The sequence below is a fragment of the Salvelinus sp. IW2-2015 genome, linkage group LG8 (genome assembly GCF_002910315.2).
Source record: "Salvelinus sp. IW2-2015 linkage group LG8, ASM291031v2, whole genome shotgun sequence".
NCBI classification, from domain to species: domain Eukaryota; kingdom Metazoa; phylum Chordata; class Actinopteri; order Salmoniformes; family Salmonidae; genus Salvelinus; species Salvelinus sp. IW2-2015.
Window position 1 is genome coordinate 13,902,344 of NC_036848.1, and position 14,810 is coordinate 13,917,153.

The 14,810-nt window shown below is 42.4% G+C and overlaps 1 long non-coding RNA gene across 1 annotated transcript in view; it reads left to right on the plus strand.

Moving 5' to 3' along the window:
• Positions 1–635: 635 nt before the first annotated feature.
• The window catches only part of LOC112081127 (uncharacterized), a 68,488-nt gene continuing 54,313 nt past the window's right edge, over positions 636–14,810 (plus strand). The window contains exon 1 of the long non-coding RNA XR_002896337.2: positions 636–722. This is a non-coding gene — a long non-coding RNA (uncharacterized lncRNA). The remainder of the gene's footprint in view (positions 723–14,810) is intronic.

Genomic DNA, 14,810 nt, shown 5'->3' on the forward strand with positions numbered 1-14,810 from the left:
CTACCTGCTGCCCCTTTAGATTGTGTGGTAAGTATATTCTGTCTTCTGAATATGGATTCATCCAGTCCAATGGGATTACTGAGTTTTAACTGTCTTTCTTTATGTTGATCATTATTAAAGTTCACAGACAAAACAAATGTAAAATTAAAGTGGCAATATGTAACTTTTTTGGGCGACCTGACTAAATTTACATAGAAATGTGAGCTATAGATTTATAATTCTACTTGAAAGCGAAAAGATTTTGGCATAGTGCAGTTAAGAGATTAACAACTAATTTGYATTTAATTATTCCATTCCAGCAATTACAATGAGCCCATTCGCCTATCACATGTTATTAGTCACATACACGTGTTTAGCAGATGTTATTGCGGATTGTAGCGAAATGCTTGTTTCTAGCCCCAACAGTGCAGTAATTTTTATAACTATATCCTATAGTCGTTTTTTGAATGAGCATGTATATGAAAATACTTATATATTCTTGATTTGATAGCACCTATTGTAAAGCTCAGTGATCTTGCTCAGCTCAAAGTAACACGTTTTAGCGTTCCTCTGCTCTGCTGAATGCTCTTGCCTGCAATGCTATTCTTCAGTTTCCCTCCAACACATTAGGTGGCAGCATTGTTGGTGGKGCGCTCACCAGTGAGTGTTTCAGGTTAATTCAAAATGGCTGCGCCCTGAGCATTAGGTGAAGGTGTCTGCTTTGAGCATTGAATAACGGAAAGGTACGGTAAAGGGGACTTTTTTTTTCTTCTTTCATCTGTGTCTGCTAGCGAGATTAGTCTTTACAGTTTGTCATCTTGTTTTAATGTGTATACTATTTACCTAACGTTAGCTCCTATTCTGCAATGTAACTAGTACGAGCTCACACTAACTAGCAAAAAGAGGATATTAGCTAAATGTTGTGTGCGTCTTTGCACTGATGCTCAAACTGTTTTGAAATCACCCTTCTAATGTTGGTTTCGTGTGCCGGCCAGGAATTAACAGGACCACCGTGTTTCAGTTGCTTTGACGAGTAGTTAAGTGCATGGTTTGTCAATAATCAAATAAAACACCACACTTTACAGACGTCAAATCTTCGATCACCGTGACGTCACTCGAACTCTCCAGTACAGCAATGTACTAGTTATGTCTTCCGTTTAAGAAGAACTGAAGGGAATACAGAATGGCATTTGCACAAGAACGAACCACCTCTCCCGTCTCAGTAACTGTCCTTGTCGTCTTTCCTTCATTCTGCACTCATCTGATAACATTGGCAATGGTGGATGCCTATTGGGAATGAGCTTTTCTCTGRTTCCATGCTCATTCTCGTCAGTGTATATGAGGCAAAGGAGACGAGGAAGCCTGAGGTGTTTCCATTAGTCGGATTCCGTTGCAAAACATTTGGTCTGTTAAACGTTTTGCAACAGAAACCGTTTACCGTTTTGTGGAGCAAACGAAACGGGGAGGGACCTACCTGAATTTGTCCTATAGAAACTAGTTTTCTTTGCTAAACGTTTTCCGTTTGGAGTAAACTGTTTCAAGTGAAAAACATTTTGCAACAGAATCCGGCTAAAGAATACACGCATAACGTGCACCCCTATTTATAATATTAGGTCTGAACAGGACCCCATGGGCTTGTTKAGGTAATTGAAACAACATGCACAGCGCTGCAGATGTCAACTGAGCCGCCCCCGAGGCCTCGTTTTATAACCGCGGAGTAAATMTCGCACTGAACTTCTGCGTACACCTTTTCAGAAAAGTCTGCGCACCTACCAAAATATTGAGGTTTATTTACTTGGCGCATGCCATTCATACGCATGTTTTCCGTAATAAATCAGACAGGTTGTAAAACTGTGTGCGTGGGAACGAGCATTGATACTCCAKCTTTTATGGTGACAACGGCCTTTATTTGCTGTATAATTTGGAACTATTGACGTTATGCCATGACACGCAAAATACGAATTAAATATTTCCAGTACCTTCACATTTTGTTGTGGTATAGCTTGCATAACATTTTATTTCACCCATGTACACCCAATACTCCACAATGACAGGGAAAACATGTTTGTAGACATTTTAGCAKWTTTATTTTGAAAGAAATACAGATCTCATTTACACAAGTTTTCACACCCCTGAGTCAGAACTTTGTAGAAGCACCTTTGGCAGCAATTGCAGCGGAGTCTTTCAGGGTAAGTCTCTGAGCTTGCCACATCTTCAAAATTCTTAAAGCTCTGTCAAATTGGATGTTGTTCATTGCTAGACTACAATTTTCAGGTCTTGCTATAGATTTTCATGTAGATTTTAAGTCAACTGTAACTCGGCCACTCAGGAACGTTCACTGTCTTCTTGGTAAGCAACTCCATTGTAGATTTGTCCTTGTGTTTTCGGTTACTGTCTTGCTGTAACATGAATTAATCTCCCTGTGTCTGGTGGAAAGCAGACTGAACCAGGTTTTCCTCTAGGATTTTGCCTGTACTTAGCTCCATTCAGTTTATTTTTTATCCTGAAAAACTTCCCAGTCATTAACAATTACAATCATACCCATAACATGATGCAGCCACCACTATGCTTGAAAATATGGAGAGTGGCACTCAGTAATGTGTTTTATTGGATTTGCCCCAAACATAACACTTTGTATTCAGGACAAAAGCGTGAATTGCTTTGCCACATTTTTTTTGCAGTATTACTTTAGTGCCTTGTTACAAACAGGATGCATTTTGGGTATTTAAAAAAAATGATATACAGGCTTCCTCTTCACTCTGTCAATTAGTATTGTGGAGTAACTAAAATGTTGTTGATCCATCCTCAGGTTAAAACTATCACAGCCATTTAAGTTCTAACTGTTTTAGTCACCATTGGCTTCATGTTGAAATCCCTGAGCGGTTTCCTTCCTCTTCGACAACTGAGTTAGGAAGGACYCCTGTGTCTTTGTAGTGACTGGGTGTATAGATGCACTATCCAAAGTGTAATWTAATAACTTCACCATGCTCAAAGGGATATTCAATGTCTGCTTTTTATTTTATTTTCACACAACTACCAATAGGTGCAAGTCTTTGATAGACATTGAAAAACCTCCCAGGTCTTTGTGGTTGAATCGGTTTTAAATTCACTGTTTGACTGAGGGTCTTGACAGATAATTGTATGTGTGGGATACAACATTTTTAGGTAGTCGTTAAAAAAAATCGTGTTAAACACTTGTTGAGTCCATGCAACTTAAGTACATTTTTATTTTTGAACTTATTTACGCTTGCCATTTACAAAGCGTTTTTGAAAACTTATTGACTTAATTATGACATTTCCACTTTTTGTGTGTGTGTGTGAGAATCTTTATCAGTAATTTATGCTGTATCTYGATGAGGACTGTTTTCTCTTTCAGACACTGTTAGCAGAACGTTGGAATTCAATGTTTTGCATCGACTATTCCCCCCCCAACCTAAATATAATGGATTGCCCACGAATTCTGAAACATTGTAGGCGACTCAAAAAAAATGCTATTAGAGTACTTACAATAGCATACATAGCCCTAGTTCAATGTACCCTGAACAAAAATACAGTATAAATGCAACGAGCAACAATTAAAAATATTTTACTGAGTTACAGTTCATAGAAGGAAATCAGTCAATTGAAATAAATTCATTAGGCCCTATATGGATTTCACTTGACTGGGCAGGGGCGCAGCCATGGGTGAGCCTCGGAGGGCATAGGGCCACCAATTGGGAGCCAGGCCCAGCCTGGTTTGCGGTTGTTTTGAGTATGGTTGGACGTACTGCCAAATTCTTTAAAACAATGTTGGAGGCGGCTTATGATGGAGAAATTAACATTAAATTSTCTGGCAATAGCTCTGGTGGACATTCCTGCAGTCAGCATGCCAATTACATGCTCCCTCAACTTCAGTGGCGGCGTGTGACAAAACTGCAKATTTTAGTGGCCTTTTATTGTCCCCAGCACATGATGCACCTGTGTGATCATGCTGTATAATCAGCTTCTTGATATGCCACATCTGTCAGGTGGATGGATTATCTTGGCAAAGGAGAAATGCTCACTAACCGGGATGTAAACAAATGTTTACACAATGTTACAGGAATTAGCTTTTTTTTGCATATGGAACATTTCTGGGATATTTTATTTCAGCTCATAAAACATGGGGCCAACTCTGTACATGTTGCGTTTATACACTACATGACCAAAAATATGTTAACACCTGCTCATCGAACATCTCATTCCAAAATCATGGGCATTAATATGGAGTTGGTCCCCTGCCTTTTGCTGCTATAACAGCCTCCACTTTTCTGTGAAGGCTTTCCACTAGATGTTGGAACAATGCTGCGGGGACTTGCTTCCATTCAGCAACAAGACCATTAGTGAGGTCGGGCACTGATTTTGGGCGATTAGGCCTGGCTCGCAGTCGGCGTTCCAATTCATCCCAAAGTTGTTTGATGGGGTTGAGGTCAGGGCTCTGTGCAGGCCAGTCAAGTTCTTTACACCGATCTCGACAAACCCATTCTGTATGGACCTCGATTTGTGCACAGAATTGTCAGTGCTGTAGAGTAAAGATTTCCCTTCACTGGAACTAAGGGGCCTTGCCCGAACCATGAGAACCAGACCATTATTCCTCCAAACTTGGCACTATGCATTCGGGCAGGTAGTGTTCCCCTGGCATCCGTCAAACCCAGATTCATCCATCTGACTGCCAAATGGTGAAGAGTGATTCATCACTCCAGAGAACGCGTTTCCACTGCTCCAGAGTCCAATGGTGGCGAGCTTTTTACTGCTCCAGCCGACGCTTGGCATTGCGCATGGTGATTTTAGGCCTGTGTGCGGCTGCTCGACTATGGAAACCAATTTCATGAAGCTCCTGACGAACAGTTCTTGTGTTAACGTTACTTCCAGAGGCAGTTTGGAACTCGGTGGTGAGTGTTGCAACRYAGGACAGACGATTGTTACGCYCTGRYCGCTTCAGCGGTCCCATTCTGTGAGTTTGTGTGGCCTACCACTTCGCGGCTGAGCCGTTGTTGCTCTTAGATGTTTCCACTAAACAATAACAGCTCTTACAGAAAGTCACTGAGCTCTTCAGTAAAGCCATTCTACTGCCAATGTTTGTCTATGGAGTTTGCATGGCTGTGTGCTCGATTTGACACACGTCAGTAATGGGTGCGGCTGAATCCACTAACTTTGAACGGATGTCCACATACTTTTGTGTGTGTGATATATATATATATATATATAAATAAAAATAGTGTTTTGTTCAGTATAGATCAGCTGTTAAATTCAACTGTATATCGGTATTATAAACTGCGCTGCCTATGATATTAAACTTGAAGTAAATATAGGCTAGACCTATTTACTAAGCTACTAGGGTCCAATTAAATGAGAGATGCACATGGTCATTTGTTGAAGGCTATGGCTTKTTTGGGAATATGAACCCATCACAGCCAGAAAAGGTGAGGAATATATTKTGCAATGGTTATGAAAAAGATTCCTACGTATAATTATTTTAGATCTTCGCTCTTCTCACTAGTGGTAAATTGCTGCGTTCTTGTTTTTTTCTGTTTTTGTTTTTTGTATGAATAAGCTTTTATAACCCCATTTTGCACAAAATACTTACTTTCCAGCTTGCAATACAATATTTCAACCACTAGCAGATGTGAGTACGCATGGTCTAAAGTTTGCTGTGAGGTGAGCCCATTCTTACGTCAAGTAAAATTTGTATAAATGCCAACTTTTGCATGAACTGGCGCGCACACACATTTTGGGGTATATTTGTACCTAAGCATGGTTTTATAAATGAGGCCCCTGGAAATGATCAGAGGCCCGTCAGCCCAGTTTCTAGCCAGTTTTAGCAGCAGCTGCCTGACATGATCACTATTTTGAGATTTCAGCTTTATCAATATTAAGTTTGGGCTTGGTAGAGTGATCTACTGTATAGCCTTGTCTAGACATTGTCAGTTAGCATTTTGTGAGCATTTCTCCAAGACTTTACTTATTGAGTTCTTTGTCTGGCCTTCAGAATGCCTGACACTTTGACTTGACTGAAATCGAAATTCAGCTACGGGGCTGTGGAGTTTTAAGGAGTGAATGCTAATGTGTGAAAAATGCAAACCCGAACAGTTGTCTTCTAACTAGACATTATAAGACATATCATAATATTTTGACAAAATCAAGGCCTTACAGCACAGGTGTCAAACTCATTCCACGGGGGGCCGAGTGTCTGCGGGTTTTCGCTCCTCCCTTGTACTTGATTGATGAATTAACATCACTAATTAGTTAGGAACTCCCCACACCTGGTTGTCTAGGGCTTTATTGAAAGGAAAAACCAAAAACCTGCAGACACTAGGCCCTCCGTGGAATGAGTTTGACACCCCTGCCTTACAGCATATGTTAGGTGCCATCTCATTTGTTTTACATGGCAGGTTTGTTGTTTCAGATAGACGATGCCATCTGTGTCAAATAGCTGTCCGTTCTCAGTCAGCCCTCCCCCGCCCTGCCTTCGGCAAGTCTGACCATGACTCCATTTTGTTGCTCCCAGCCTAGACAGAAACTTAAACAGGAAACGCCCGTGCTCAGGTCAATACAACGCTGGTCTGACCAATCYGATTCCACGCTTCAAGATTGCTTCGATCACGTGYACTGSGATATGTTTCTGATAGCCTCAGACAACAACATTGATGTATACGCTGACTCGGTGAAAGAGTTTATTAGCAGGTGCATCGGAGATGTCGTACCGTCTGTGACTATTAAAACTTTCCTTAACCAGAAACCGTGGATTGATGGCAGCATTCGCGCAAAACTGAATGCGCGAACCACCGCTTTTAGTCATGGCAAGGCGACCGGAAACATGACCAAAATACAAACAGTGCAGCTATTCCCTCCGCAAGGCATTCAAACAAGCAAAGCGTCAGTATAGAGACAAAGTAGAGTCGCAATTTCACGGCTCAAACACGAGACGTATGTGGCAGGGTCTACGACAATCACGGATTACAAAAAGAAAACCTGTCCCGTCGCGGACATCGACGTCTTGCTCCCAGACAAATTAAACAACTTCTTTGCTCGCTTTGAGGACAATACAGTGCCACTGACACGGCCTGCTAGCAAAGCCTGTGGGCTCTCCTCCTCCGTGGCCAACATGAGTAAAACATTTAAACGTGTTAACCCTCGCAAGGCTGCCGGCCCAGACGGCATCCCGAGCCGCATCCTCAGAGCATGCGCAGACCAGCTGGCTGGTGTGTTTACGGACATATTCAATCAATCCGTATCCGAGTCTGCTGTCCCCACATTCAAGATGGCCACCATTGATCCTGTTTCCATGAAAGCAAAAATGCACTCACGTCTGTCATCATGCATTGAGCGACTAGTCAAGGATCATATCACCTCCACCCTACCTGATACCCTAGACCCGCTCCAATTTGTTTACCGCCCCAATAGGTCCACTAACGACACAATCGCCATCACACTGCCATCTCCCATCTGGACAAGAGGAATACATATGCAATAATGCTGTTCATTGACTACAGCTCAGCATTTAACAGCATAGTACCCTCAAATCGTCATTAAGCTTGAGARCCTGAGTCTCGACCCCCGCCCTGTGCAACTGGYTCCTGGACTATCTGACGGGCCACCCCCAGGTGGTGAAGGTAGGCAACATCTCCACCCTGCTGATCCTCAACACTGGGGCCCCATAAGGTTGCCCTCTCCTGTGTACTCCCTGTTCACCCATGACTGCGTGGCCATGCAACACTATCAAACTCAATCATCAAGTTTGCAGACAACACTACAGTGGTAGGCCTGATAACCAACAACAACGAGACGGCCTACAGGGAGGAGGTGAGGGTCCTCGGAGTGTGGTGTCAATCCACATCGACGGGACAGGTATGGAGAAGGTGGAAAGTTTTAAGTTCCTCGGCGTACACATCACGGACAAACTGAAATGGTCCACCAACACAGACCGGGGTGCTGAAGGCGAAACAGCGCCTCTTCAACCTGTTCTTTGGCTTGTCTTCTAAACACACAAACTTTAAGCAATACACAATTGAGAGCATCCTGTCGGGCTGTATCACCGCAAGGCTCTCCAGAGGGTGGTGAAGTCTGCACAACGCATCACTGGGGGCAAACTACCTGCCCTCCAGGACACCTACAGTACCAATGTCACAGGAATGCCAAAAAGATAAATCAAGAACAACAACCACCCGAGCCACTTCTTGTTCACCCGCATCATCCAGAAGGCAAGGTCAGTACAGGTGCATCACAGCTGGGACTGACAGACTGAAAAACAGCGTCTATCTCAAGGCCATCAGACTGTTAAATAGCCATCACTAGCACAGAGGCTGCTGCCATTATACAGACTCACGTCTCTGGCCACATAAATAAATGGAACACTAGTCACTTATAATAACGGCACTTTAATCATGTTTTCATATCCTACATTACCCATCTCATATGTACAGTTGAAGTCGGAAGTTTACATACACTTAGGTTCGAGTCATTAAAACTATTTTTTCAAACCACTACCCAAATTTCTTGTTAATAAACTATAGTTTTGCCAAGTCAGTTAGGACATCTACTTTGTGCGTGACGCAAGTAATTTGTCTAACAATTGTTTACAGACAGATTTTCACTATAATTCATTGAAGGCTTTAGAAGCTTTGATAAGCTAATTTACATTATTTGAGTCAATTGGAGGTGTACCTGTGGATGTATTTCAGGCCTACCTTCAACAAACAGTGCCTCTTTGCTTGACATTATGGAAAATCAAAAAGAAATCAGCCAAGACCTCAGAAAAAAAATTGCTAGACCTCCACAAGTCTGGTTCATCCTTGGAGCATTTCCAATGCCTGAAGGGACCTCATTCATCTGTACAAACAATAGTACGCAAGTATAAACACCATGGGACCACGCAGCCGTCATACCGCTCAGGAAGGAGACGCGTTCTGTCTCCTAGAGATGAATGTACTTTGGTGTGTGAAAAGTGATAATCCCAGAACAACAGCAAAAGACCCTGTGAAGATGCTGGAGGAAACGGGTACAAAAGTATCTATAATCCAAGTAAAACGAGTCCTATTATCGACATAACCTGAAAGGCGCTCAGCAAGGAAGAAGCCACTGCCCCAAAACCGCCATAAGCCAGACTTCGGTTTGCAACTGCACATGGGGACAAAGATTGTACTTTTTTGGTGAAATGTCCTCTGTCTGATGAAACAAAAAATATAATGTTTGGCCATAATGACCATCGTTATGTTTGGAGGGAAAAGGTGGAGGCTTGCAAGCCAAAGAACACCATCCCAACCGTGAAGCACGGGGGGTGGCAGCATCATGTTGTGGGGTACTTTGCTGCAGGAAGGTCTGGTGCACTTCACAAAATAGATGGCATCATGAAGGAAAATGTGTGGATATATTGAAGCAACATCTCAAGACATCAGTCAGGAAGTTAAAGCTTGGTTGCAAATGGATCTTCAAATGGACATGACCCCAAACATACTTCCAAGTTGTGGCAAAATGGCTCAAGGACAACAAAGTCAAGGTATTGGATGGGCCATCACAAAGCCCTGACCTCAAGCCTATAGAAAATTAGTGGGCAGAATTGAAAAGTGTGTGCGAGCAAGGAGGCCTACAAAACTGACTAATTTCCACCCACTTTGTCGGGAGGAATGGGCCCAAATTCACCCAACTTTATGTGGGAAGCTTGTGGAAGGCTACCCAAAACATTTCACCCCCAGTTAAACAATTTAAAGGCAATGCTACCAATACTAATTTAGTGTATGTAAACTTCTGACCCACGGGAATGTGATGAAATAAATAAAAGCTGAAAGAAATAATTCTCTACTATTATTCTGACATTTCACATTCTTAAAATTAAGTGGTGATCCTAACTGACCTAAGACAGGGAATTTTTACTAGGATTAAATGTCAGGAATTGGTTGAAACTAAGTTTAAATGTATTTTGGCTAAGGTGTATGTAAACTTCGACTTCAACTGTATATTCTGTGTTCTACACCATCTACTGCATCTTGCCTGCCGCACTGCCATCGCTCAACCATATATTTATATGTACATACAGTGGGGCAAAAAAGTATTTAGTCAGCCACCAATTGTGCAAGTTCCCCCACTTAAAAAGATGAGAGAGGCCTTTAATTTTCATCATAGGTACACTTCAACTATGACAGACAAAATGAGAAAATAAATCCAGAAAATCACATTGAATGATTTTTTAAATGAATTTATTTGCAAATTATGGTGGAAAATAAGTATTGGTCAATAACAAAGTTATCAATTACTTTGTTATATACCCTTTGTTGGCAATGACAGAGGTCAAACGTTTCTGTAAGTCTTCACAAGGTTTTCACACACTGTTGCTGGTATTTTGGCCCATCCTCCATGCAGATCTCCTCTAGAGCAGTGATGTTTTGGGGTGTTGCTGGGCAACACGGACTTTCACATTCCTCCCAAGATTTTCTATGGGTTGAGATCTGGAGACTGGCTAGGCCACTCCAGGACCTTGAAATGCTTCTTACGAAGCCACTCCTTCGTTGCCCGGGCGGTGTGTGTTGTGGATCATTGTAATGCTGAAGACCCAGCCACGTTTCATCTACAATGCCCTTGCTGATGGAAGGAGGTTTTCACTCAAAATCTCACGATAATGACCCATTCATTCTTTCTTTACACGGATCAGTCGTCCTGGTCCCTTTGCAGAAAAAACATGCCTCAAAGCATGATGTTTCACCCCCATGCTTCACAGTAGGTATGGTGTTCTTTGGACGCAACTCAGCATTCTTTGTCCTCCAAACACGACGAGTTGAGTTTACAAAAAGTTCCCAGCCTGGTGCAGGTCTACAATTTTGTTTCTGGTGTCCTTTGACAGCTCTTTGGTCTTGGCCATAGTGGAGTTTGGAGTGTGACTGTTTGAGGTTGTGGACAGTCTTTTATACTGATAACAAGTTCAAACAGGTGCCATTAATACAGGTAACGAGTGGAGGACAGAGGAGCATCTTAAAGAAAGAAGTTACAGGTCTGTGAGAGCCAGAAATCTTGCTTGTTTGTAGGTGACCAAATACTTATTTTCACCATAATTTGCAAATAAATTCATAAAAAAATCCTACAATGTGATTTTCTGGATTTCTTTTCTCATTTTGTCTGTCATAGTTGAAGTGTACCTATGATGAAAATTACAGGCCTCTCATCTTTTTAAGTGGGAGAACTTGCACAATTGGTGGCTGACTAAATACTTTTTTGCCCACTGCATTCTATTCATCCCTTTACGTGTGTATATAGGTAGTTGTTGTGTATTTGTTAGATTACTTGTTAGATATTACTGCATAGTCGGAACTAGAAGTACAAGCAGTTTTACACTTTCTTTAACATCTGCTAACCATGTGTTTGTGACCAATGACATTTTATTTGATCTCTGAAAATGACGAGGCTACTGATACATATTACAAATTGTTTTGGAGTTGATTACATCAACACACAGGGCACTGACACCTGTCAGTGGGGCTAGCTAGTATGATAGCTAACCTTATCTACACAGATGGAGCATTAAGACAGATATTTCACCGGATGTATAAATGTGAAGCGTCTGCTAGACGTTTCCACTCACTACCAAATATGGTGTTGAGAGGAAGCCCAGTGGCCAGCAGTGGTAGATTTTTATTATTTAACCTTTATCTAACTAGGCAAGTCCAGTTAAGAACAAATTCTTATTTAAATGACGGCCTACCAAAAGGCAAAAGGCGGGGTCCTGGGAATAAAAAATAAATATAGGACAAAACATCACAACAAGAGACAACACTACATAAAGTGAGACCTACCTAAGACGACAACATAGCAAGGCAGCAAAGCACATAACAACAACATGGTATCAGCACAAAACACCTGGTACAAACATTATTGGGCACAGTCAACAGCACAAAGGTCAAGAAGGTAGGGACAACAATACATCACACAAATCAGCCACAACTGTCAGAGTGTCCATGATTGAGTCTTTGAATGAAAAGATTGCGATATAACTGTCCAGTTTGAGTGTTTGTTGCAGCTCGTTCCAGTCGCTAGCTGCAGCGAACTGAAAAGAGGAGGGATCCAGGGATGTGTGTGCTTTGGGGACCTGTAACAGAATGTGACTGGCAATACGGGTGTTTTATGTGGAGGATGAGGGCTGCAGTAGATATCTCAGATAAGGGGGAGTGAGGTCAACCAGTGGGTCTTGCGACAGGTATACAGAGATGACCAGTTTACAGAGGAGAATGGAGTGCAGTGATGTGTCCTATAAGGAGCATTGGTGGCAAATCTGATGGCTGAATGGTAAATAACATCTAGCCGCTCGAGAGCACCATTACCTACTGATCTATAAATGATATCTGCATAATCTAGCATGGGTAGGATGGTCATCTGAATCAMGGTTAGTTTGGCAGCTGGGGTGAAAGAGGAGCAATTACGATAGAGGAAACCAAGTCTAGATTTAACTTTAGCCTGCAGCTTTGATATGTGCTGAGAGAAGGACAGTGCACCGTCTAGCCGTACGTGTATGAGGTGACTACCTCATGAGGTGACTACTAAACCCTCAGAGGTAGTAATAACACCTGTGGGAGGAGGGGCATTCTTCTTACCAAACCACATGACCTTTGTTTTGGAGGTGTTTAGAACAAGGTTAAGGGTAGAGAAAGCTTGTTGGACACTAAGAAAGCTTTGTTGTAGAGTCTTGGTACTCCCTTGGTGACAGGCAGTGGCTGAGACAGCAGATTTTCAGACTTTATACACTGCACTCTTTGAGAGAGGTAGTTAGCAAACCAGGCCAAAGACCCCTCAGAGACACCAATACTCCTTCGCCGGCCCACAAGAATGGAATGGTCTACCGTATCAAAAGCTTTGGCCAAGTCCATAAAAATAGCAGCARAATATTGCCTAGAAGGGCAATGGTGACATCATTGACGACCTTTAAGGTTGCAGTGACACATCCATTACCTGAGCTGGAACCAGATTGAATACCAGAGATGGGACCAAGTCATTGTTTTTCAAGTCACAAGTAAGTCTCAAGTCTTAGCACTCAAGTCCCAAGTCAAGACAGGCAAGTCCGAGTCGTCTCAAGTCCGAAACAAGTCATAATGTGTTCTTCACAAAATGTAATATCATTTCATATTTAACAAGAGTAATAGTATATTACATTTATGCAAATCATGAATGCTTTTATAAATATTTATTACTTCACAAAAACGTTATTTCCATGGAAATACATGGGTAGCCATGAGAATAGAAAACAAAATATTGTAGTGCTCTCTCTCTCTCTCTCTCCAGATATACTCTAGACACCTAAAACAATCCTGCCATAAAGTTACAATAATGTATTAAAAGGTACATCTAAACAACTGATACTCAACTTCAAGTAGGCCTAAAATTTGAACACTGGCCTGAATGTCTGAGAAAAAAATACAGATCCCAAAGATGGGAGATAAAACCTGAACATGGAGATAACGTGTGTGTGTAATGCATAAAGTTTCATTTTTTTCTCTTATCTCCGGGCCCTATGATGCATTGCATTTGCAAAAGACCAAATTCGATAAAAGTCTGTCAGTCATTTGTGCACGATGAGGCCGCAGTATGATGCCACCATGGCTGAAGACARGCTCCACTGGAGCACTGGAGGCAGGCACTGCCAAGACCCTGATGGCCACTCGGGACAGTGAAGGAAGAGCCTTCCTGTTCATTGCCCAGAACAAGAGGACATTCTGTCCTTCYCATATGTCAAGGTYGTGACTTAGCTGTAGTTCTGGAGTGGTCCCAACAGCRTTCTTCTGCCTCTTACAGTATGCTGCAAACAGCCYTTCTTCTTGTCCAAGACTATGGTCCTCTTGCTCTTCCTCATCAACAAGAGGCACAGCTTGCTCAGTCCCTGTAGCATCTTGCAGAATCAGTTCTGGCAAAACATGTAAAAGCATAGCAGAAACAAAAAGGCCGGTATTGGCGATGCAGTGGGTTAAACTGAAAAAGTATTATTGTTGCAGTCAATTGGATTAAATTATGAGAAGTTACATTAAACTCAATATTTACCTTTCACTATTTGTGCCACCTCCTCTACCAGCACATGGTGCTCCACCCACATCAGAGGAAAGCCAGATCCAAGGCAACTGCTTTGAGGTAGACTGGATCTGAAAAGGGGGCAGTGATTCCATCTTGTGTCCTGGCCATTTTCACATTGATGAAGATTCCAAGAGAACTTTTGTTCAGGGATGCCTGGAGACTTCTGACCAGGCCGCTCAGGAAATGGACTTGTGGCTTCCGCTGCTCCAGGTGGTGATTCAGGGACAGGACCGAGGGAACAACAGAACTGATTGTGACTCTTCTCCCCCTGTGTCATATCTGCTGCTTCTCCAAATGGCTTCAGGATGTCCACCAACTCCTTCAACTTATTCCACTCCCYTACTGTGAACAACAACTCCTTGTGCCCAGCCTTTTCTAGAACATGACTGAGCTTTAGATGGTCACATTGGACAACTGCCTTCACTTGTCTCAGTGTTGAGTTCCATCTTGTGTTGACAGCAGCAGGGATGCCTCTTTCCCCAAACTCAGCCTCAAACAGCTCTTTGAATGTTCTGCTTGTATGTAGCAGTGAGCTGATTTTTGATAACTTTGAAAGAGGAGTCTTCACTTGTTTCTTTCAAGCCGTCTCCCACCACCAGCTGGAGAGTGTGGGCAAAACACTGCAAGCGCTGTTTTTTTGACACAGCAGCATCAACTGTTTGCTGGTCTTCCAGGGTTAGGTCATTCCAGAGCTCTGGGTCATCAAGGTGATCTTTGTCATGTACTTCATCTTCTTGTTTAATGGGGAAGCACACTGTGAATGCTTTTCT